Source organism: Notechis scutatus, chromosome Z, assembly GCF_049901735.1.
Source record: "Notechis scutatus isolate UNSWTSFEM ecotype Mainland chromosome Z, rNotScu1.2, whole genome shotgun sequence".
Classification (NCBI taxonomy): domain Eukaryota; kingdom Metazoa; phylum Chordata; class Lepidosauria; order Squamata; family Elapidae; genus Notechis; species Notechis scutatus.
In genome coordinates, this window is record NC_142025.1 from 69,928,600 (window position 1) to 69,951,682 (window position 23,083).

The 23,083-nt window shown below is 37.4% G+C and overlaps 1 long non-coding RNA gene across 3 annotated transcripts in view; it reads right to left on the reverse strand.

Moving 5' to 3' along the window:
- The window catches only part of LOC148128923 (uncharacterized), a 144,077-nt gene extending 127,702 nt beyond the window's left edge, over nucleotides 1-16,375 (reverse strand). For all 3 annotated transcript variants that reach the window (XR_015745872.1, XR_015745871.1, XR_015745873.1), the window contains exons 1-2: nucleotides 16,190-16,375; nucleotides 13,766-13,868 (exon numbers count right to left, since the gene is read on the reverse strand). This is a non-coding gene — a long non-coding RNA (uncharacterized LOC148128923). The remainder of the gene's footprint in view (nucleotides 1-13,765; nucleotides 13,869-16,189) is intronic.
- Nucleotides 16,376-23,083: the final 6,708 nt, after the last annotated feature.

Below are 23,083 nucleotides of genomic sequence, written 5' to 3' on the forward strand. Positions count from 1 at the left end.
CCTATGGGACCAAATTCATCTGGAAGGGTCCAGGGAGACGAAGACAGAGGGGACACTTCAGAGGGGGAATCCCTCAAACTGGTGGGAGAAAAAGACAGCCATTATGGCCAAACTAAGGCTGGGACAGCCGGATTGAAGGAGGAATGACAATTGATTTTGTAACAGCATGGCAGATCTGGGTGAGAATTTTCTAACTTCTATTGTGGAATTTTCCCCCCAAATCAACTTTTTAAAAAAGAGGAACTCAAGAGAGGGGAAGGCGTGGTTTTTCCCCACTCTCCAAAGTGTAGCAGTAATTAAGATTTTGAGCTACTGACAGGACTGTGAAATTGGTTGGTGAGTGGAAAGAAAGGAAGAAAAAAGAGGGGGGGGGAGGAATTGGACCTTTGGTTATTTTTTTATTTTTTTGCAACATATGTAAAAAATGTGGAGAGGAGTGGGCTGGGGATTTTGGATTATTGTTGTTTACTCTTTTAAATTAACTTAATTAATAATTAATAGATGTAGGTATGAATAGATATTAATTAATAGATATAGGTTCAAATGGCAAAGAATCCAAATTTAACTACACTAGGAAAGAAAACGTCATCTGCACCACCACCACCACCAGCAGCTGCATCAAGTCCATCAACCTAAAGATCAATTGAAAGTATGTTGCAACAAGAAAAAATGAATACATTTTAAAAAGAAATGCAAATGATGTTTTAATCTATAGAAGAGGCTATGACAAAAAATCATAATGAGATGAAAAATGAGATGGGAGAGATGAAGGAAACAATACAGAATATGGATGAAAGAATTGGGAATTTTCAACAAATTATAGTAAAAAAAAATGAACAAAAGATCCATATAATAGAAGAGAAATCAGAACAAGCAGAGAAAAAAGTAAATGAGATAAATAAAAAATTGACCCAAGTAAATAAGGAGCTAGAGGAAACCATGATATCATTTGAAAGAGAGAAGGCTGCTTACTTCCTGAGATTTTAAAATATTGAAGAGGAAAATGGGGGAGACGTTCCTGACATAATGACAGAGTTGTTGGCAGATGCTTTACAGATAAACAAGCAGGAGATGCAGGCAGAGATGGATGAAGTATTTCGAATACATACAAGCTATGTGAGATGACATAAACTCCCAAGAGAAGTACATGTGAGATTTGTTAACGAGATGATAAGAGCTGAAATATTCAAAAAAAGCAAGAAATGAACCATTGCAATAGAAAAGGAAAGAAATTGTGGTCCTGAAACAGGTGCCAAGAAGAGTAAGAGCCTTATGGAAACAATATCAATTCTTGACAGGTCAACTGATTAAACACAATGTAAACTTCAAATGGTTGATACCTGAGGGAATATTAGTTACTTGGAATGATAAAAAATATAGATTGGATTCACTAGACAAAGCATATGAATTCTGTGACCATCACTTTAGTACAAACGAGGCGCAGGAAAGAGGAGAGGAAGTAGAATCTAAAAGACAAGAGGAACCAGCAAGAATGGAAAGAACATGTAACAAGAAGAAAGTGAAGCCGAGAAAATAGAATGAGCAGAGCAAGAAGGAGCAAGAGCAAAGGAAGAGAGAGAAATAAGATCAACTAGGACAATAAGACCTCTATACAAGTGAAGTGATGGAAACATAATTAAAGAAATTGTCAATCAACATAAATGGATTTAATTCTCACATGAAAAGGAAAAAAACTTTTACAAAATTACAAAAATTAAAATTAGATTAAATTTGTCTCCAAGAAGTTTACATTAAAAAAACAACACAGTAAACTACTGGAATACTCCAAAATTGGGAAATTATATTTTTCATTAGCACAAAAAAAGAAAAGGGAGATGGCTTTATATATTAAGGAAACAATAAATGCTAGACAAATTTATATAGATAAAGAAGGGAGACTATTGATGGGGGAGGTAATAATAATTCAAAAACAGATACTCTTGATAGCAATATATGCACCAAATAATAAACAAGAAGAATTTTATAAAAAACTTCATATGAAAATAATTGAAATGGAGAATGAAAATTATGATTATGATTGTGTGGTAGGAGATTTCAATGCAATTGTAGATGCAAAACTTGATTATAGAATGTCAGAGTATATTCATGAACTGGAATAGAGTAACAAGGTCAACCAATGAATAGGCATAACAACTAAGTCAGTCAATGAGAACTGTTTGGAAACTAAAACTAGAAGTAGCCTAGGAAACTGAAACTAGAAGTAGCCTAGGCGTCGTTCTATATTAAGCTCTGCAGCTCTGAAGCTATGTTGAGCTCTGAGTCTGTTTCCTTAAAATGAAGCTGCTTCTCTCCTCTGCTGTGTATAATGCTTGCCTGCTGAACTAAAGTAAAAGAGAAACTAACTTGCTTGCTGAAGACTGGAGCTCTGCTCTGAACTTGCAACATGTTTCTGTCTGAGTTTGCTCCATGTTGGAGAAATCTACAACTGGTTTGTAAAATCTACTTATTATGTTTATAAAGATGTTAACTGAAGCATCAGCCATCTGTATTTATTTTTCTGGCACTGAATTAATGCTTACAAACTCCTAATATAGAAGTAGTAAAATAGGCAAAAGGCAAGAAAAACCCTTCCAAGGACTATTTTTTTAATGGCAGAAGAATATGTCTTCAAGACATATGGAGAGAAATAGGGACTTCCAGTTTGAGCTTCTTCAGCGGCAGATGGAGATCCGCGATCATATGTGGTTTCGATCCGTGCTCACCGCTGGAGCACCCCAAGCTGGCTGGTTTTGGGACTAAGCCACTCCACAGAGGTGGTGAAGAGGGGGGAGACTGCCAGCAGCATTGAGGAGAGCCACATCTCTCCTCCCCAGCTGGCCATTACTCCCTTTCCCGAAGGCGGTTGCAGTGGTGGTCAGAAACGGCCACCTCAAAGAAAAACTCAGCCAGAAAAGAATGTGCAGGAGAAAGATAAGAAGAGAAACTTTTGCCCTTCCAGTTTGCGAGGCTTCGGCAGCGGCAGGGATTTGCGATCCAGCATGATCCCTGCCGAGCTCACTGCTAAGGTTCCCCCGATCGGTTTGGATCTGGGGATATAGCTGCCTGCAGGGGCAGCTGAAGACAGGGGGATCTGGAAAGGGGTAAGGGTGTCGCAGACCCCTCCCCAGCCAGCAAAACCCCTTTTCCCGAGGCGGAGGAGCAGCGGTCAGCAATGGCCGCCTTGAAGAAACCTGCAAACGGATAAGATTGTGCAGGAGGAAGAAAATCGGGGAAATCGTGAGAGTTGTTTCTGGACCGGGATAAAGTTGCCAAGGCATAAGAAAGTTTCCTGGGGCTTGAAAATTGCTACGGAGAAGTTGCTACATTGTTTCCAGAGAGAGTTACAAGCAGCGCACAGAATTCTAAAAGGGAAAGTTTTTTTTCCTTCACTCTCCTTCCTAACGTGACAGCGGATGGAATAACAAGAGAAATCTGAAAATCTAGGTAATTAAATACTGAAGAGATAAGGATTTCTGAATGATTTTTTTAAAAAGACTTTAAAATTTTTTTTTGCTGTGAGTGGGAAGGGAGAGGGAAAAATTGGATTAGAATTTGAAAATAAGGAGAAGATTGCCTGGATTTTTAAAGAGCTGTAAATATTAACAAGGCTTCTGAAAGATATATATTAAATGGAACTTTGTGATCAAACTCCAATCCCAGAAAGAGAAAGTGAAGGAGAAAGTGCTTAAAATAATTAGCCTACTTGGATTGCTTGGTGATTTTACCACTTTTGAGAATTATCTCTGATTAAAAGCACTTGGGTGGTTGCTTGGGAAAACTTTTTCTCTTTATAATGGCATTACTTGTGGACAGATTGAAACTTTTATATCAAAAATATGAAAAAGAAAAGCAAGAAGGGAAGGACGTTTTTTATACTTTTTTTCAGTATTTAGAAATGGCGGTCTACACTTATGTAAAATTGAATGGACAACAGGATGACTGGGACAAAGAAGAAGCCATTTTTGATGAACAAGTGACTTTGGCTGGGGAAGGAAAGGAGAAAGAGAAAAAGGAAAAAGAGACTTTAAGGCCTATAAAAGCAATCAAAAAGAGAAAAACAAGATGAAAAAGAGATATTATGTTAGAAGACAACAGAAAGGAGGAAAGCAGAGAAAAAGGGAGGTGGAGAGGCAAAGGGGTAAAGAGGACAGAGAGAATAAGCAAGGGAGAAAGGGGACGAGAAGCCTCAATAGTAGAGAGCAAGATGTAAAGAAACAAAAGTTTTTTAGAGATAATGGGTAAACTTTATTGATAAAGGGATTCTAAAGGTACATAAGATTGTTTTTTATATTTGTATTTAGAAATAATTTTAGAAAGTTGGAAATAATGTGTAATTTAAAGTGTGATAAAATGTTTAATATAACTTAGTGAAACTTGTCTTAAGAAAAGGGGAACATTTCATGAAATAAGGATTTGAGATATGATGTGGGAGGGGGAAATAATTGTGGAAAATATAAGTATTCCCAAAAGGCATGTTATTTAATTGAAATGGATAAAATGGTTAAGATATAAAGGAGTTGGAGAGAAAGATATAAATGAATGTCAATATTAATTAGATTGTGTTATTTCAGTGGAATTTTTTTTTTTTTTTTGAAAGGAGAGATTTGAAGTAGGAGAAGCAGGAATACCTTAATGAAATAATGATTTAAAATATGTGATGTGGGGGGGAATAATTATGGAAAGTAGGTGCTCCCACAAAAGTATGTTAATTAATTGAAAAGTAATGTGCTAAGTGTTTATGATATAAAAGAATATGAATATTAATGAATAGATTAGTATTGGTATTGATAATATTGTATAATTTTAGAATGTACCAAACAGAATCCCAATGTAAGTTAGGTATTTTATATTAAGTATTATAAATGTAGGGGAAAGAGGTAAAGGCGTCATACTCCAATTAGTGTACAGGAGAAGCTTTTTTTTTAAAGAAGAAAGATAAATCGATAGCTGGAAATAAACAGACAAAGAATAATAAATATTATGATTTGAATTGAGATGAGATAAATAAAATAAAATTAAGAGAATCTAAGAGAGAGAAGAAGCTATATAAAAATTGAAAATGGTAATAAGATATGGAATGGCATATAAAATGAATATGAATTTGAGTTGGTGTCTGTACAAAGAGTTTTGACCCGGGATTAAGCAACTTTCAGAAAAGATGTTTTTTTTTATGTTTATATGTTTTGTGTTCTTATGTGTTTATGTTTGAATGAGCTAATAAAACCTTGGAGAAAGGTTAGAAAAGGACAATGGAGAGAAAGATAGAAGAAAATAAAGCAAGTTAGAAAGGGAAAATATGTGATTGTAAGGAAATGTGTTAATGTTGTAAAACTTTCAAATAATTTTTAGAAATTTTTAGAAAAAAGGTTTTATGTTTATCTTGTATGTTTTGTATGCTTTTAAAAATTAATAAAATTTGTTTAAAAAAAAAAAGAAGAGAAACTTTTGGCTGACCAGGTTGAACAGAAAAAGCAACAACATAAGGTACCCTGGAATTTGAACTATAAAGAATAACATTGCTCCCAAAGAAGATTTTGAAGCAGCGAATGAGAGAAGGAAGGGAAAGGATTTGGTTTTTTTATTTCCTTCCCCATATTGACAACTAAGAGATTTAAGTAAGAAACTGACAAAAATCCACTTTGACATTAACAGGCATTCGAGTTGAAATAAAATGTCAAAGGGATAATAAAACTTCTGAATTTTCAAAAAGCTTTAAAAGAAGGAAAGGAGAGAAAAGGAAAAAACAAAAGGGTGGGATCTAGAAAAATGGAGGAGACCACCTGGAAGTAAAAAGAATTAACAGTGAAACTTTAACAAGATTCCTAAAAGATACATTCCAACTGAAACTTTGTAACAAGATAATAGAACCCCAGGAAGAGAAAGTGGAAAAAAGAAGCAAGAAGAAACAGCTTTAGACCATTTGGATTACTTGATGATTTTTGGATTTTTTGCTTATTGGATCTAAAGGACTAAAATCAATCGAGTGGTTGTTTAAAAGTTTTTAAAATGGTATCACTCTTGGAAGAACTGAAAATGGAACTTAAAAAACAGAAAGAAGATGCTCAAGAAGGAAGAGGTTTTTTTGGCTTCGTATTTCAATTTTTAGAAATAAACATCCTGAACTATGAGAAACAACAAGAAATGCCTGTAAAAGAAGAAGGGCGGGACAAAGAAGAAGCCATCTTCAATGACCAAGTAATTCTATGTGGGGAAAGAAAAGGAAAGGGGGAAAAGAGAATGGAAAATGTAAGATCTGAAAAAACAACCCAAAAAAAAAAAGAATAGTTTGAAAAGTAATTACAACATTAGGAAGAAACAGAAGAGAGGATTACGGAAGAGAAAATTAGAATTAGAGAGAAGGGGTCAAAAAGGGGAGGAAGAAGAGGGGGAAGAGGGAAAAGAAAAGAAGTTATAAAGGATAGAAACAGGACATTGAGAAACAAGGAAAACGTATAAGGATTAAAGGTATAAGCTTATTTAGAAGACACAGAGATAATGGGTGAAAATTTAATTGAAAGAGGGATTCTGCAAGGGTACATAAGATAGTATTGTTATATTAGAAATAAAAATGAACTTTGAAAATATGAAACAAGTGTGATTAAAATGATAGATAAAAATACTCATTGTAATGTAATGGAATGTTTGTTAATAAATAAATGAAATAAAGAGAAAGAGAGAATGAAATTAGGAAAGGATTGGAACATTTTAATTATTATAAAAATTTAAGTGAAGAATATGAAAGAAATATGGAAAAATTATGGAAATATTATAAGTGTTCCTAAGGAAGTATGAAACACCATTGAAAAGAAATGTTAAAGATTATAACTAACATTAATGATAAAGCTGAATTAGAATAGAATAAATATTTTATTTATTATTGTTATATATATATATATATATATATATACACTTTCTCTTTAAGAACCTAGTGTGTATTTTAAGAATGTAACCAAGGAGAATTCGACTGGAAGTTATGTGTTATATTGAATGTTATAATTGTAATGGCATAAACTGAAGTTTAAATAAGAGTTGAATGGACAAAAATTAAAAGATACAAAGATATTATACTCCAATCAGTAACTACAGGGGAAAATATTGTTTAATGAGAAAAGAAAATATGAAATTGAAACAGGACAGACAAAAGTATAAATATAATGATTAGAAAGATATTGAGGGAAGAAGGCGGAGCCTCCTCACTGACGGACCGTAGATCGCGACTCTCTGCAGCTAGTTCTTTCATTGGAGAGCCCCGATCATTACGATTAGGGGCTGAAGCTGCCTTGAACCTGCCGCAAGCCAGGTTGAGGGGAGCCACATCTCCCCCCCTGGGCTTGGTCTTTTCCCCCCTGAAGATGACTGCAGTGGTGGTTAAAATGGCCACCCCGAAGAGGAGGACTCAGCTGGATTAAGATTTGTGCAGGAGGGAAGAAAGAGGTGGATAACATCTGAACTGGGACAACTGGGCAATACAACTAAACAAAAGTACCCCGGGATTAAGGTAACATGAAATTTTTAAGAAAAGAAAAGTGAGCAGCGAAATTACAAAGGGACAGGAAAAAAAATAAGAAAATATTTTTGACAGCTAAGCGGGGCTTCGAACCAGGAAAGGAAGAAGCTGGAACTAAAGATTTAACTAAATTGGACTAAAATATTTTGGGAATAAACAGGCATAAAATAAAGCTGGACTTAAGATTGTCAAAAAATAATAATAATAAAGTTTACAAATTGGAGACCCGACTGTGCTGGAATATTGAGGTTCAAAAAACCCTAAATAAAAAAATAGGGGAAAAAGGTGAAGACTTTGTATAATGGAGAGTGCCACCTTTTGACAAAAACTTGAGCTCAAACAAAACGGAAAGCATCCTGTTTCTGAATGAACTTGTGTGAATATAACATTAAAGAAATATTGAAACAAAGTAAGAATTTTATAAAGTGAAAGCAGAACCAGAATAAAGGAAAAAGCAAGGAAAGACTGACTGTGGGATTGATTGATGTTTTTGGTATAGACCCTGGGCTGGAATAACTGAGAACTTTAGAAAATTGAAAGAAGAAAGAAGGAAAGTAAAAGTGTTTTTTTTTGTGGACTTTAACAATCATAAAATATAAGAGTGTGTAATGATGATATCTCTTCGGGAATTAAAAATGGAACTTAAAAATATGAGAGAATTACTACAGGAAAGAGGCTCTGTGTTAAAAAAAAATGGAAATGGCGATTGAAGAACAAGAAGAAAGAGCTTCAGAGGAGGAGGAGTCGATTCAAGGATGATATCTCTTCGGGAATTAAAAATGGAACTTAAAAATATGAGAGAATTACTACAGGAAAGAGGCTCTGTGTTAAAAAAAAATGGAAATGGCGATTGAAGAACAAGAAGAAAGAGCTTCAGAGGAGGAGGAGTCGATTCAAGGAGAAGACATTTTAAATAGACAATTAACACAAAGAACACTACAAAGAAGTGGGGAAAGAAGGAAGGTTAAAATTTGAGATTTAAGAAGGCAATCAAAAGGGGGAATACCTGTGAAGTCGGGAAAGGCAGAAAGACCCAGCAGAAAAGGGGAAAGGAAGATATTAAGAAAGAGAGGGATATAAACCGAAATGAGAAAAGATATGGGGAAAAGAGGGGGAGGAGAAGCAGTAAGAAACAGGTGCATGAAATAAAGGAATACGGAAATACTAAAATGTTGAAAAGAAATGGTTTTTTCAGAGATAATGGTTGATGAATTAAAAAGGGGATTCTGCAGGGTGACAAGGGGTAATAAGAATATTTCTGCAATTAAAAATATTTAGAAAATAGGGTAATATAGATACTGATAACTCTTATTAAAAATCAAGGGGGGAATATGCTGCGGAATCCAAATGAAAAGATGTAATGATTATTATTGTAACTTCTTAAAAATAATGGTTTATTGGGAATCAAGATGAGGGAATAAGGGTATATTTTAATCATTGAGGTGTCACACTCAAAACAGTAAAAGGGTGGAAACCTATACTTGTTTTTTTTTTTAGTGTTAAAATTTGTATTAATCTAGAATTTATAAAAAGAATGTGTAATGGAAAGGGAATATGACAGACTAAAGAACCAACTAAATTCATAAGTTAACATAGACTATTAAAAGCAAGGAGAGACATTGGTAACTTTTTTTATTATTATCATTATTATTATTATTAGGCAAACACATATTGTTTATCTTTATTTTTAAAATAAATATTAAAGGATTATATTTGAAATAATTGAAATGAAACAAAAAGATGTTTCGATTGAGATTAATGAAAGAGGCTGGAATTAATGTGTTTGTTTCTCTCCTTACTGAAAATTTGGAATGGAAAAGGTAATAATAGAATTAAGTATGCATATATGAATGTATAATTGCTGTCATATTTGTATGTAAAGGTGATGACCCGGAAATATGTTGTCCACTAAAAAGAGATTTTTGTTTTTAATGTGAAAAACTGAATAAAATTTGTTAAAAAAAAAAGATATTGAAATGTAGAAAAAGATACATATACCGTATTTGCCGGCGTATAAGACGACTTTTTTGCCCTGAAAAACATGCCTCCAATTGGGGGTCGTCTTATACGCCGGCAAATAGTAATTGGGAAGCACTGCGGCTGCCCGCGGCTGAGGCATCTTTTGCACCGTGGAACGAATCCCGTGAAGCGAAGGGCAGCCAGCCTTCTCCCAACTCCCAAGGAAGCGAGGCTCGCACCGCCTGAGCTCCGCTGAGATATCCGGCTGGGGCTGTCAGGAGTTGTTACCGCTGGCGCGCTCGCGCGCTCCAGTCCCGCGTTGCCTCGGGAAGGAAAGGCAAAACCAGGAGCCGCTGCTGCCATTGCAAAGTGCCGCCGCGGCTCTTCCTTTTGCCTTTCCTTCCCAAGGCAACGCTGGGACTGGAGCCGCGGAGCCGCGCCAGCGGTAACAACTCCTGACAGCCCCAGCCGGATACCTCAGCGGAGCCCGGGCGTGCGAGCCTCGCTTCCTTGGGAGCTGGGAGAGGCTGGCTGCTCCTTTCGGCTTCACGGATTCATTTCCACGGTGCACAAAAGTGCCTCAAAAAAAAAAAAAGTGCAAAAATTGGAAGGCGTGCGGAAGAGGGGGCGAGTATATAACAAACTATATTTTGAGTGGAAATGTTGGGGGGTCGTCTTATACGCCGGGTCGTCTTATACGCCGGCATATACGGTAATTGAATTTAGAAAGGAATGAGATAATTAAAAGCAAGGTTGAGAAAACTAAAGGAAGGGAAAAATTATTGAGAAAATGTTAAAATAGTAATAAGATATGGAACAGAACACAAAGATGAATGTGAAATTGAGTTTGTGTCTGTATGGAGAAGTGATAACCCAGGACCATGCTATTCTCAAAAAAAGATATTTTATTTGTATTATGTTTTGTGAAAACCCAAATAAATTTTTTACAAAAAAAGATATATGGAGAGAAATAAACCCTAAGAAAAATCAATATACATTTTACTCAGATAGACATCAATCATGGTCAAGAACAGATATGATATGGATGCCATTGTAATTAAGACCAAATGTACAAGAGATAGAAATAGAAACAAATACCACAACCCAATAAATGTTAAATGCAAGGGAGAAAAGAAAAAATTGAGGTGGATGATGAATCAATCTATATTAAAGGATAAAGAATGTACACAAACAATGGAAAAGGAAATGTATTTCTTTTTAAAAAGAATAGAAAAGAAGAGACTTCACTACAAAACGTACGGGATACAGTTAAGGCATTTTCCAGGGAATAGCCATTACTTATATACAGGGGTAGGATTCAGATTTCTTAACAACCGGTTCTGTGGACGTGGCTTAATTTGTGGGTGTGGCTTGGTGGTCATGTGACTGGGCGGGTGTGGCTTGCTGGATGGGCATGGCTTGGTGGTCACATGACTGGCTGGTTGTGGCTTGGTGATCACACAGGCTGGCCATGAGCAACTCAACATCACTCACATCAAGGGATGCCTCGCCTGGCCCCTCCATTCCCAGTCATTCCTTGTCATACCCAGACTCAACTTATATATAGTTCTGTAAAAATGTTCACCTTTTTTGACTTTATTATCTGCATACTATAGATGTACTTTCATGGACCACTGAAAGGAGGAAATGGCTCACATGCTTTACTCAAGAGTGTAAAAGGCAACAGCTTTTAAGGGGCTACCACAAAGAAAGGGGAACAATGTATTTTCCAAAGAAGCAGAATGCAAACAAGAAGCAATGGATGGAAACTGAACAGAGAGAAGCAACCTAAAACTAAGAAGAAACTTCCTGACCATGAGAACAATTAACCAGTGGACCTGCTTGTCTCCAGAACTTCTGGGTGCTCCAACACTGGAGGTTTTTAAGAAAAGACTGGACAGCCATTTCTCTGAAATGGTATAGGGTTCCCCCCAAGGTCCCTTCTAAGTGTTATTCTGATACCTTTCCCAGGACCTCCACTCAGATCCAAAATGTGGCTGTGATAGTTGATCAGATCTCGTCTGTTTTTTTTATATGCAACAGCTTTACAATTTAGGACAGAGGTCTCCAAACTTGGCAACTTTAAGATTTGTGGACTTCAACTCCCAGAATTCTACCATTACAACCTTGTTACATGACTGCACTTGGAAGCATGGCAGAAGGGGCTGAGCTTGAGAGGCTTTCGGTGTCGGAGGCTGAGGAGGCCGTGGAGGAAGAAAAGGTACAGAAGGTGGGGGATGTGGAGCTGGAAGTAGAGGCAGTGGACAGTCCCTCAGGGGCTCTGGAAGCAGTACAACCCATGGTTCGGCCAAAGGGACGGCTCAGCCAACAAGGGGCCCCGAAGAAGAAGCAAGGCATATTAGAAGGACAATGGACTATCCCTCTGGTGACACAGCCTCCCTCTGATCAGGTGTGGAAGGAGCATCGGTGGATGGAAGAGGACAGTGACAGGAGTTATTCCACTCCAGCAAAAAGCAGCACTTTAGAACAGTTCGGAGAGACTAGCATCAGCACTCACCAGGACCAGAGGGGAATGGAAGAGGGTTTCCAGTTGATGCTAAGGGACTGGGTAAAAGAACCGGCCTTCAATCCAGGCACACTCCAGACTCCTCATTGGCTGAAATAATGACACCTGGTGGTGGCATGGCCAGGCCACTTGATACCCAAGAAACCAGAAGAGGGGTGCCTATTCAGAATTCCTGGCCTGCTCTGAGCCTACCACAGGGAGTACTGCCTGGGGTACTGCCTTCAACAGGAATCCTGACAGACTATCATGGTTTATGAGTCAAACGATCAGTTACCTGGACACTTACACTGCATATTACCTGTCACAATGGGCGATGGTAGTGGCTATAACTAAGGCCCTTGAGGGTGATGCTGCAGGATGGGGAACTGATTTATATGATGATAAAGCCCCTGAATTAGTGGACGTTGGGCTATTTTTGGAGGCTCTACGTTCACATTTTACAGATGGCTCCCAAGTACAAAGGGCGGAGGCAGAAATAACAACTCTTAGAGGCTCATCTACCAAAGCCATGAATGTATTCAATGATCCCAGCGGAGATGCAAGAAATATGTAGTTACATCAAAAGAAACCTAGCAAGAGGATTTATAAAGCCAGGTCAAGCGCAAACCCAAGGTTCCCATACTCTTCAGGAAAAAGAAGGACGGGAGCCTTCATCTATGCACTGATTTTTGTGGCTTAAATGCTGTGTGCGTGGATAACTTGTACCCACTACCCTTAATTAAGGACCTGTTGGCTACTTTGGCTACTGGTAGCATTTTTACAAAATTGGACCTAAGGAGGCTTATTATCGTGTGAGAATTAAGCCTGGTGATGAGTGGAAGATCACCCTTTACGAAGTTATCAATTCCGGGTTATGCCATTTGGGCTCCAGGGGGCCCCAGCGGTATTTATGCAGTTAATAAATCAAGTACTGCATGAACATCTATACAGGGGGGTATTGGTATACCTGAACAATATTGTAATTTATTCTAATAATATTACGGAACATGTGCAGTTGGTTAGAACAATGTTACAAAAACTTTTAAGAGCTAAGCTGTATGTGAAACTGTTGAAATGCAAGTTTCACAAAATCAGTTTAGATTATCTAGGCTATCGCATTTTGGGAAAGGGAATTGAAATGGACCCAGGGAAAGTTAAAGCAGTATTAGATTGGCAAACCCCTCGTACAAGAAAGCAGTTGCAAAGTTTCCTTGGGTTCGCTAATTTCTATGGACAATTTATCCCATCATTCAGGTCTGTAGCACTACCTCTAACCGAGTAGTTGCAGACAAAACACCTCCCTTCCAAACCAAAGCCAAGTCATCTGATAAGTTGGATGCAGGATTGTCAAACATTGTTTAATAACTTAAAAATATTGTTCACCAAAGAACCAGTACTACAACACCCCAATTTAACAACCCCATTTATTGGGCAAGTGGATGCTAGTGACGTGGCAGTAGGGGGGGTATTACTACAAAAAGATGAAGAGGGTAGACTGAAGCCATGTGCCTACACCTCTTGTAAACTATCCAAGGCAGAACGGAATTGGGCTATATGGGGAAAAGAGGCATTCGCCATTCATTGTGCATTAATGGCATGGCGTCATCTGCTGGAGGGCTTTCCCATAACATTTGAAGTGTGGACTGACCACAAAAACCTGGAGGCATTGCAATCCCCGAGGAGACTATCTTCAAAGCAGCAGAGATGGGCTCAGCACTTTAGTTGATTCTGTTTTGTGTTGAAATACGTGCCTGCGGGAAGGAATTTTTTGGCAAATGCTCTCTTGCGCTTACCTCAGTATGAGTGCAGGAGGGAGGAGATAATCCAGGCCATCATCCCTCCAACTTGTAGAAGTGCTAAGCAAGTTCAGACAACCAGATCAACTGGAACAGCCTCCTGGAATGTGAATTGAAGAATGATGAATGGCTAAAACAGAATTCTAGAACTCTTGAAGAACAGGATGGAGTCTGGTGGAGGAACAATAAACTGTACGTACCATTGCAGGTGAGGTCACTAGTTCTGAAATGGTGCCATGATGTCAAAACGGCAAGGCACTTTAGATTCCTTAAAACCCTCCACTTAGTAAAAAGACAATTCTGGTGGCCAAGGATGAAATCTGATGTAGAAGAATATATAAAAGGGTGTGCTGTGTGTGCTGCTGCTAAACCAAAACCTGGAAAACCATTAGGCTTGTTGGAAAGGGTTACTGATCCAGAGAGGCCATGGCAAGAAATAGCCATGGACTTCATAGCGTAGTTACCCAATAGTGCAGGATACACAGTAATATGGACGGTAATCAACTTGTTCTTCAAACAAGCCCACTTCATCCTATGTGAAGGACTACCGTCTGCAAAACGTTTAACCCGTCTCTTTCAGCCAATACCAGAATGGCCACAACCACAACAGGTGCAGGTGAATGGGTTGAGTGAATGGGTTGAGTGAATGGGTGAAGATGCTACAAAGCATTTGGGAGACTGTGAGGCATGCCTTGAAACATGCCGGGATGGTACACAAGGCAGAGACCTGGTGAAGGGGGGGCGCATGACGAGCCCCTTACCCCTCAGTAGCACAGTTGATCAGCAGCGCCGGACGCCTCTCCTCATCCAGCACCGGCTGTCGCCCTGCTGACCAGGGTGGTATCTTCCGAGGGGCTGGCTGTGTGGTAGAGGGCTGCAGGTGGCAGTAGAAGGCTCCGCAGGCTGTTGGTGATGACGTGGTGCACCACGATGCCGTGGACAGAAGCTACAGCAACAGCTGCTCATGGCTTTGTTGGGCCCTTTAAGGATGGGGGGGAAGACAGGATGATTGTCTCTGGGGCTGCAATGATGACGCCTGTAAGACTATAATCACTGTTAGAGCTTCAGGGGCTCATCATAGGAAAGGGTGGGGCTGACATAATGACGTGCAGCACTGGCAATAGTCTGATTGGAGCTGAGATGCTGCTGGCTAAGATTGCATCAGCAACTACCTTGGGTAATTACAGGGAGTGTCTGGAAGATGGGTGGTGGGAGGATATGCAGTTAATGATGTAATAATAACATGGGTATGTATAAAGGGGGAGAGGAACTGTTACTCTGTAAGGCTGTTTTTGTGAGGACATTGTTTCTATTTTCCCCATTTCAAGCCTGTTGTCTGACTGTAGCCACCATTGACAATAAACCTTCATCACTAAGTCTGATGTGGAGTGTAACTTGTAAGTAACTACGGTTCTGATCCTAAGGGCTTTGAGAGAGGTGGCCCGTACAGGCATCAAACCCTCAGCAGAGCTGGCTGAGGAATTCTGGGAGTTGAAGTCCACAAGTCTTAAAGTTGCTAAGTTTGGGGACCCCTGGTTTAGGATCAGAGCTAAGTTAGTTACTTTTCTATTAATACATAATCCTTGAAAGGGCTCTCCTGCATGGTCTAATTCAGAAGTCCCCAACCTTTTTGGCACCAGGAACTGGTTTCATGGTAGACAATTTACCATGGGCTTGTGTGTGTGTGTGTGTGTGTGAGAGAGAGAGAGAGAGAAGGGGGAGGGGGAGAAAAGTATAGTTTGGGAAAGAAGCACAAACAGAAGTATAAATTAAATAGTGGGTGGGCCATGCATAGAGTAAAATAAGTGTGGGATTGTTACTTAAAGCCTGCCACCAGATGATTTTGCTCCAGTCCAGGAGAAAATCAGAATAAACACACATGGAAGACTTCACCAGAAAGAGCTTTATTTTGCTCCTGGAGAAAATCAGAATAAAGAACTGGAAAAGCCTTCACAGGAAGAGGCTTTTTTGTTCTGCTCTGGAAGAAAATTAGAAGACACAGAAATATCTTCACTGAAAGAGGCTCTCTGCTTTTGCTCCAGAGGAAACCCCCAAAGACCCGGGAAAGCAGGAAGAGGGTAAATGACCACCTTCTGCACTTTTCAATGGTTCAGCACAGAGATTCTCTCCCAGATTAGACCTGTGACTTTCTTCTAAGAGTGTGGGAAGAAAGGGGGGGGGGGGAGAAGAGACAATTCTTATTCACCCTTCCAGCAAAATAAATCGAAGATCCAGCACGTTGAGGAAGTGCTGACAAAACCATTCAAAAGAGAGAAGGAGGAGAAGGGGAAGGGGGAGGGGGAGAGACAGAGACACAGAGAGAAAGATACTCTGTCAGCACTCAGCAGTCTTGGTGCAAACGAAAGAGGGATTCCCTTGGAGACCCTGCACTTAAGGTGACATTCCCACACACACACATACCTTGTTTCCCTCCAACAAGGCTTTGGGAAAGCACTTGGTTGCAAGTTGGGCTGCTGCGTGTTTGTCTTGTAAACTTGGAGAGGTGCAGGACGGGAACGCAAGCCCAGTTGCAATGCTGGGAGGAGAGGAGGAAAGCGGGGAAGAAGGAAGAAGAGGTAGCAGGAGAAACAGGAAGCAGGAGGAGGAGGAGGAGGCAGAAGCAGGCATAGCAAAAGGAGCAAGGAGGAGGAAGGACCTGGCAAACAGTTGTTTCAAGCCAATTGCAAGCCCAGCTTTTTATTTTATTTTTAATAATTAAAAATTATTAATTTTGGAGGGACATGATCTTCAATTGGGGTGGCACACTTTTCTTTGATATGGGAAAAACAAAGTACATGGATATTTCCAAAGTCATTATGTTAGAAATGCTTTGCTGTTAGTATTGGGGGGGTGGGGGGGGGGAATCAAAGAAAAAATATATATATGAAAATACAAGTCTGGTTCTCCATGATGGAGGCATTGATACATCCGAATGTTTTTAACTTGGAAAAAATTACAAGATATAAAGATATTTTGAATGAAAAGGGGGAAGTTAAAATTAATGAAGAGTTGAAAAACCAATGGATTGATTTAGCATGGTGGCTGCATATGCAAATATCAAGATAGGAGAAAGATGTAAAAATGTATGGTTTTTTTTCCAAATTTATTTATTTTAACAATAAACATTAACAAATACAAACATAAAATGTATAAATAAAACCATCTTTCCATCTCATCCAGTGTGTCGGTTGGTACATATCTTTTTGTGCACAATATCAACAATCCCATCTCTTAGTTCAAATTGAATTTCATATTATATAATCATATCACATTGTTATTATTGTTATTTTTATTATTGTCTCCTTATTGGACTATAATTATAGATTCACATCCTCCTTTGCGAGCAAAAACTTAACTTTTACAAATTCTAATTTATAATATCATACATTCCATTGTAATTATATTCCATAATAATATATCATTACATTATCTTATCCTTACTATTATGTTAAATATTACAATATATTGTTTCGTTATTTTCTTATCTAGCTATTGATAAAATAAACCCCATATTTCATAATATTGTTTATCTTCTTGCTCCCTGATTTCTAATGTCAATTTATTCATTTCTGCACATTCCATTATCTTCTTAATCACTTCCTCTATTGGAATTATTTCACATTTTCAGTTTTTAGCAAATACAATTCTAGCCGCTCTTAAAACATTTATAATCAAATATGTCAGTTCTCTGTATCCTTCAGGTAAGATACCTAATAAAAATATTTCTGGTTTCAGATCTATATGTTGTTTTGTCATTTTTTCCAGCCACGTGTGAATTTATTCCAGTATCTTTTGTATCCACACACTTTCACCGCATATGATAATGTGATTCAGGTATCTGATGACACTTCCAGCATTTCTCTGACTTGTTCTTGAACATTCTTGCTATTCTTGTCAGGGATAAATGCCACCTGTAAAACATCTTATACAAATTCTCTTTATATGCTGTTGACATTGTCATTTTATAATTTTGAGACCATAATTTTTGCCATTTCTCTAAGTCTATCCCATGTCCGAAATTCTTCCCCCAAGCAATCATTGTTTTTTTAACTTGTTCTTCTTCTAGTTTGATCGCTAGTAAATATCCATATAGGTTTTTAATCACCTTTTCATCAGAACCTGTCAAGACTTTATCTAGTTCAGTTAATTTATCATAGAAACCTTTGGTTTTACAGTCTTTCTCAAATCTAGAATGTATTTGCACATATGACAACCAATTCATTTTTATTTCTTGTTTCTCTAACTCTTTCATAGATTTGAGTTCACCCTTTTCATTCAATATTTCACCATATCTAACTGTTTGTTCCATTTTATAAACAACTGGATATGTAAATGCTTCAATAGTTGACAACCAGACTGGTATTTTCAAGTAGTGTTGTTTTCTTATTTTCTCCCATGTTAATAATAAAGCAGTGTTAGGGATATACACCCTAGCAGAACGTGCAACGGCAGTCTAGCAGACAGGCAGATATGTGAGACAAAACGTTGTAGTAGCTTACAATCAGTAAGACAGACACACTGTGCAAGTTAAATAGTTTTTATTCCAGCAAGAGTTATAGCATAGTCAAATAGTCCATATGTCATACACTAAGTTCAGTCAGTCCGGGGGTTAATCAGTTTGCAAAGTCCAGTGTCGAAAAAAGAGTCCATTTAAACTTACAATATCAGTCCAGTGATATATCTCTTTTGCAGTCAGAGATATGAAGAAAAATCAAACCCCTTTTCTTCTCTCAGCAAACACGCAGTTATTACCATCAAGCCATCATTGTCAGCATTCCAGTATAAGCCAGGGTAACAGTAAGCTCTCTTGCTCCCTCTTATGGTGATTTTACAACCGCACCCAAAATACATGGTTTACAATTTAAAGTGATACATACACTTAAACTCACTAACATAGTTTATATATTATTTTATCCAAACTAAGTTAGGTAACCAATGTTATCCCTAACATTCTCCCCTTTTGGGTAATATAATAATATATATATATATATTTACAATTTCAACCCATAGTTTTCACAATTTTCCTTGTGCTTTACTGCACCTTGGGCTTTTGTAAATCCATCTGCAAAATTTTCTTCAGTTATGCAGTATTCCAATCTTATTAGACCATTTTTCACAGATTGTCTGACATTCAAATATCTAAGGGTCAGTGTGCTTAGATCTAGACTTTACAGCAATATTTGTAGCCAACCTTATGGCTGCTTGTTGTCCTCATAAACTACAATGGCATCTTTAACAGTTATTCCCATATCTAATAACAACTGTTTATACAGAATTAAATCAGTACATAATAAAGATAAACATGAAAATTCTGCTTCCATTGTGGACATACTTATATGTTGCTGTCTAATTGACCTCCAACCAATCAGTGTTTTACCTAATAGTATAGCCATGCCTGAAGTTGATTTCCTAGTTTTTATGTCTGTTGCAAAACTTGCATCAGCATATGCACTTAAAATCAAATCATCTTTTGGCTCTAAATACAATGCATAGTGCATTGTCCTTTTAAGATACCTTAATATACGCTTTAGCGCTTGCCAGTGACGTTCATTTGGTTCAGCATTAAATCTCGCCAATTGATTAACGCCATATGCAATATCTGGCCTTGACCAATTACTTATATATGATAAACTACCTATTAATGACTGAGAAATAGTCTTATCAAATTTTGAACTTTGAGCATCAGTATGACAAAATTCCTGACTCATTGGAGTTTTTGCCGGTTTACAAAGTTCCATTTTATACATTTTTAGCAATTGGTATATTTTATCTTCTTGTGATATCTTAAAGCCACTATTGGTTTTGTTTATTGTCAATCCTAAATACTGTCTTATTTCACCTAAATGCTTTAATTTTATCCTCTTACTTAATAATGATATTATCTCAGTAGCTTCATTATTAGTCTTCATTATTAAAGCAATATCATCTGTAAACAACAACAATAATGATACTATTCCATTTGTCTCTCTCTTGAATAAACATGGATCAGCTAAACCTGCTTTAAATCCTATATTGTTTAATACCTTTACAATATATTGGTTCCATTCATAACCAGATTGTTTCAATCCATAGAGACTTTTTTTTCAGTTTCCAACAGTCATTATTATTTTTATTATCCTTAATACCTACTGGTTTTCTTAAATATATAGTGTGCTGCAATGGTGCATGCAGATAGGCAGTTTCTACATCTAAATGATTTATAATATAATTTTTCTTAGCTGCTCTCTAAAGCTGCTCTCAAGGTTATTGCCTTTAAATTTGGTGCAAATACTTCATCATAATCATATGCAGTTTGATTAAATTCTTGAGCTACCAACCTAGCCTTATGGGTAACAGTCCCATTTTTACCAGTTTTTAATTTAAATATCCATTTGCAGCCAATGGACTTTTCACCTGGAGGTAATTTGGCATTTTCATAAACTTTCATTTCCTTTAATGAATTTAACTCCTTTTCCATTGCCTTTTGCCAATTCTCCTGATCCTTTGCAGGATACATCCTAAGTTCTTCAACACTAGTTGGAACTTTACTAACTTGGCAAACTACACTTGCTTGGTATCTGTCAGGTGGTCTGGTTACACGTGTAGAACGTCTAGGTATTACAGGGCTTACAGGTGGACTTTCATGTTCTACCTGTTCCTGATTATCTATTTCTTCCTGTTCTGGTATTTTTTCCTGTTCTGGTCCTATATGCTCTTCCTGTACTTCCTCTTTAATTGTACTCTTCTTATTACTGATTTTTTCTTTTTGTCTTTTGTAGGTTTCTATAATTACTTCCTTACTTGAATCTTGATCCAGTTTTTCCCATCCTACATGTTCTAGGAATTGTGCACTAGTACTACAGTAAACTCTAGATGTACCTTTTTCCCAGAATCTGTATGATTTGTGATTAGATTCATAACCTACAAAAAATAACCTTTTAGCCCTATGTTGCCCTTTCTTTCTCAATTGTGTAGGGATATGCACCCATGCTGGTGCTCCAAATGTATGCATGTAGCTTAGGTCAGGTTTTCTGCCATGCCACCGTGTGAATGGTAATTCACCAGTTGTTGAATTAACAACATTATTCAATATATGATTACCACACATTATTGCTTCTCCCCACAAAGTTTCAGGCAATCCTGAATCTGACAACATAGTACAAGCCATTGCTTGTAATGTTTGGCCTCGTCTCTCAATAAAGGCATTATGTTGTGGCCTATATGGTGCAGACTTTTTATGTTCAACACCTGCCATCTTCAGTTTATTTTGGAATTTATTGTTTATAAATTCCGTACCGTTATCAGTGATAAGAGTTACTAATTTCCTTTTAGTTTTTCTTTCTGAGAATTTAAGCCAATTAAAGAAATTCTGATATGTTTCCGTTTTGCTTTTCATTAGATAACAGAAACCATATCTGGAATAATGGTCCATTATACTTAGTATGTAACGAGCACCTCCCACGCTTGGTTTTTTAGGACCTATAATATCAGCAAATACTACCTCTAGAGGCTCCTTTGTTTTAAATCCATTAACTCTATTTGCTGGCATCACCTTGCTTTTCTCATGACTACAAGTATTGCAGTGCAAATACTTACTGCAAGGTTTCAGTTTTATACCCTTAGATAGTTCTACCGTTTGTTTAAGCATTTTAAAATTTATATGCCCTAAACGTCTGTGTAACAAATGTATGCACTCATCATGAGGTTTAACATTATTATATACCGTGTTAGCCACCTCTAAATTATCATTTAACACATACAATTCACCTCTTAAAGTTGCAGTCACTTTTTTACCTTCTTTTTCAATTATGCAATTGTCTCCCTTAAAGGTAATTACATAACCTAGTTTAACCAAAACTCTAACTGAAAGCAAATTAAACTTAAGTTGTGGTACATATAACATTTTTACATTTTATTTTATGCAAGAACAATATGCTATACCTTCACCTTTAGCCTTAAGTTTCCATCCATTAGCTAACGATATTTGCTGTGAACTCGTGGACATCTTAACAAATCTCTTCTTATCTTTTGTTATGCAGTGCGATGCTCCACTATCTACCACCCATAAATTATTATTCACAGTTTCGTTCGTATACATGGCTAACTCTAAACATTTCTTATCCTTTTGATGCTTTTTAGCATTCTGGCTGGCTTTTTGGCTTTTTGCTTTCTTGCAGAATCTAGCCAAATGTCCTTTTCCTCCACAATTAAAACATTTTCTAATTGTATACGCTGACGAAGATATTTTCTCTTCTTCACATTGTGGTTTTTCCCTTCTGAGTTGATCCCTTTCAAGCCTTCTCCTGGCTTCTTCAATTAATCTGCCAGTAATGTCAGTTACTGTAAGATTATCTTTTGGCAGAACTTCAAGTGAAGTTATGTAGTCAAGTGAAGTTATGTAGTCATAGTAACAAAATGATATAAACTTGGTGTAATTCTGTGAAGATAAGTTCCTTTTCATGCAGTTCTTGAAAAATTCTCTTCATTGAGTTTATATGATTCAGCATGTCTCCATTCTTTTGAAGATGTGTTCTAAACAGTTTCCGTGTAAGATTTATATGTGCTCCTACACTGTCTCGAACATAAATCTTCTTTAAATTCTCCCAACATTTCGCAGCTGTTTCTTCTCCATGAATATGGACAAGCTGTTGGTCAGAGAGAGTCAGTCCTATTATACAGAGAGCTTGCTCATTATTCAATTGATATTCTTGGCATCTTCCTCATCCTCTGGATCCCATGCATCTACCTCTGGTGGGTTTTGTATTATACTCCACAAACCTTCTCTTCGTAGAAGTAGGCTGCATTTCATAGACCATGAAACATAGTTTGTTCCATCCAGTTTGGATATTAGAGACAAACTTTGTAAATTGACTTGTGCCATCTTTTTCTGGATATTAAACTATAATTAATAAAACACAGCTGTCTGTTTACAGTATTGTGTTGCTACACAAACTCTTACTTTAATATAAGCCTGTTATATCCTGGTTAGTCTGACTGTGCACCTGGGCCCATAACCAGTGTTAGGGATATACACCCTAGCAGAACGTGCAACGGCAGTCTAGCAGACAGGCAGATATGTGAGACAAAACGTTGTAGTAGCTTACAATCAGTAAGACAGACACACTGTGCAAGTTAAATAGTTTTTATTCCAGCAAGAGTTATAGCATAGTCAAACAGTCCCTATGTCATACACTAAGTTCAGTCAATCCGGGGGTTATTCATTTTGCAAAGTCCAGTGTAGAAAAAGAGGTCGTTAAACTTACAATCAATCAGTCCAGTGATATATCTCTTTTGCAGTCAGAGATATGAAGAAAAATCAAACCCCTTTTCTTCTCT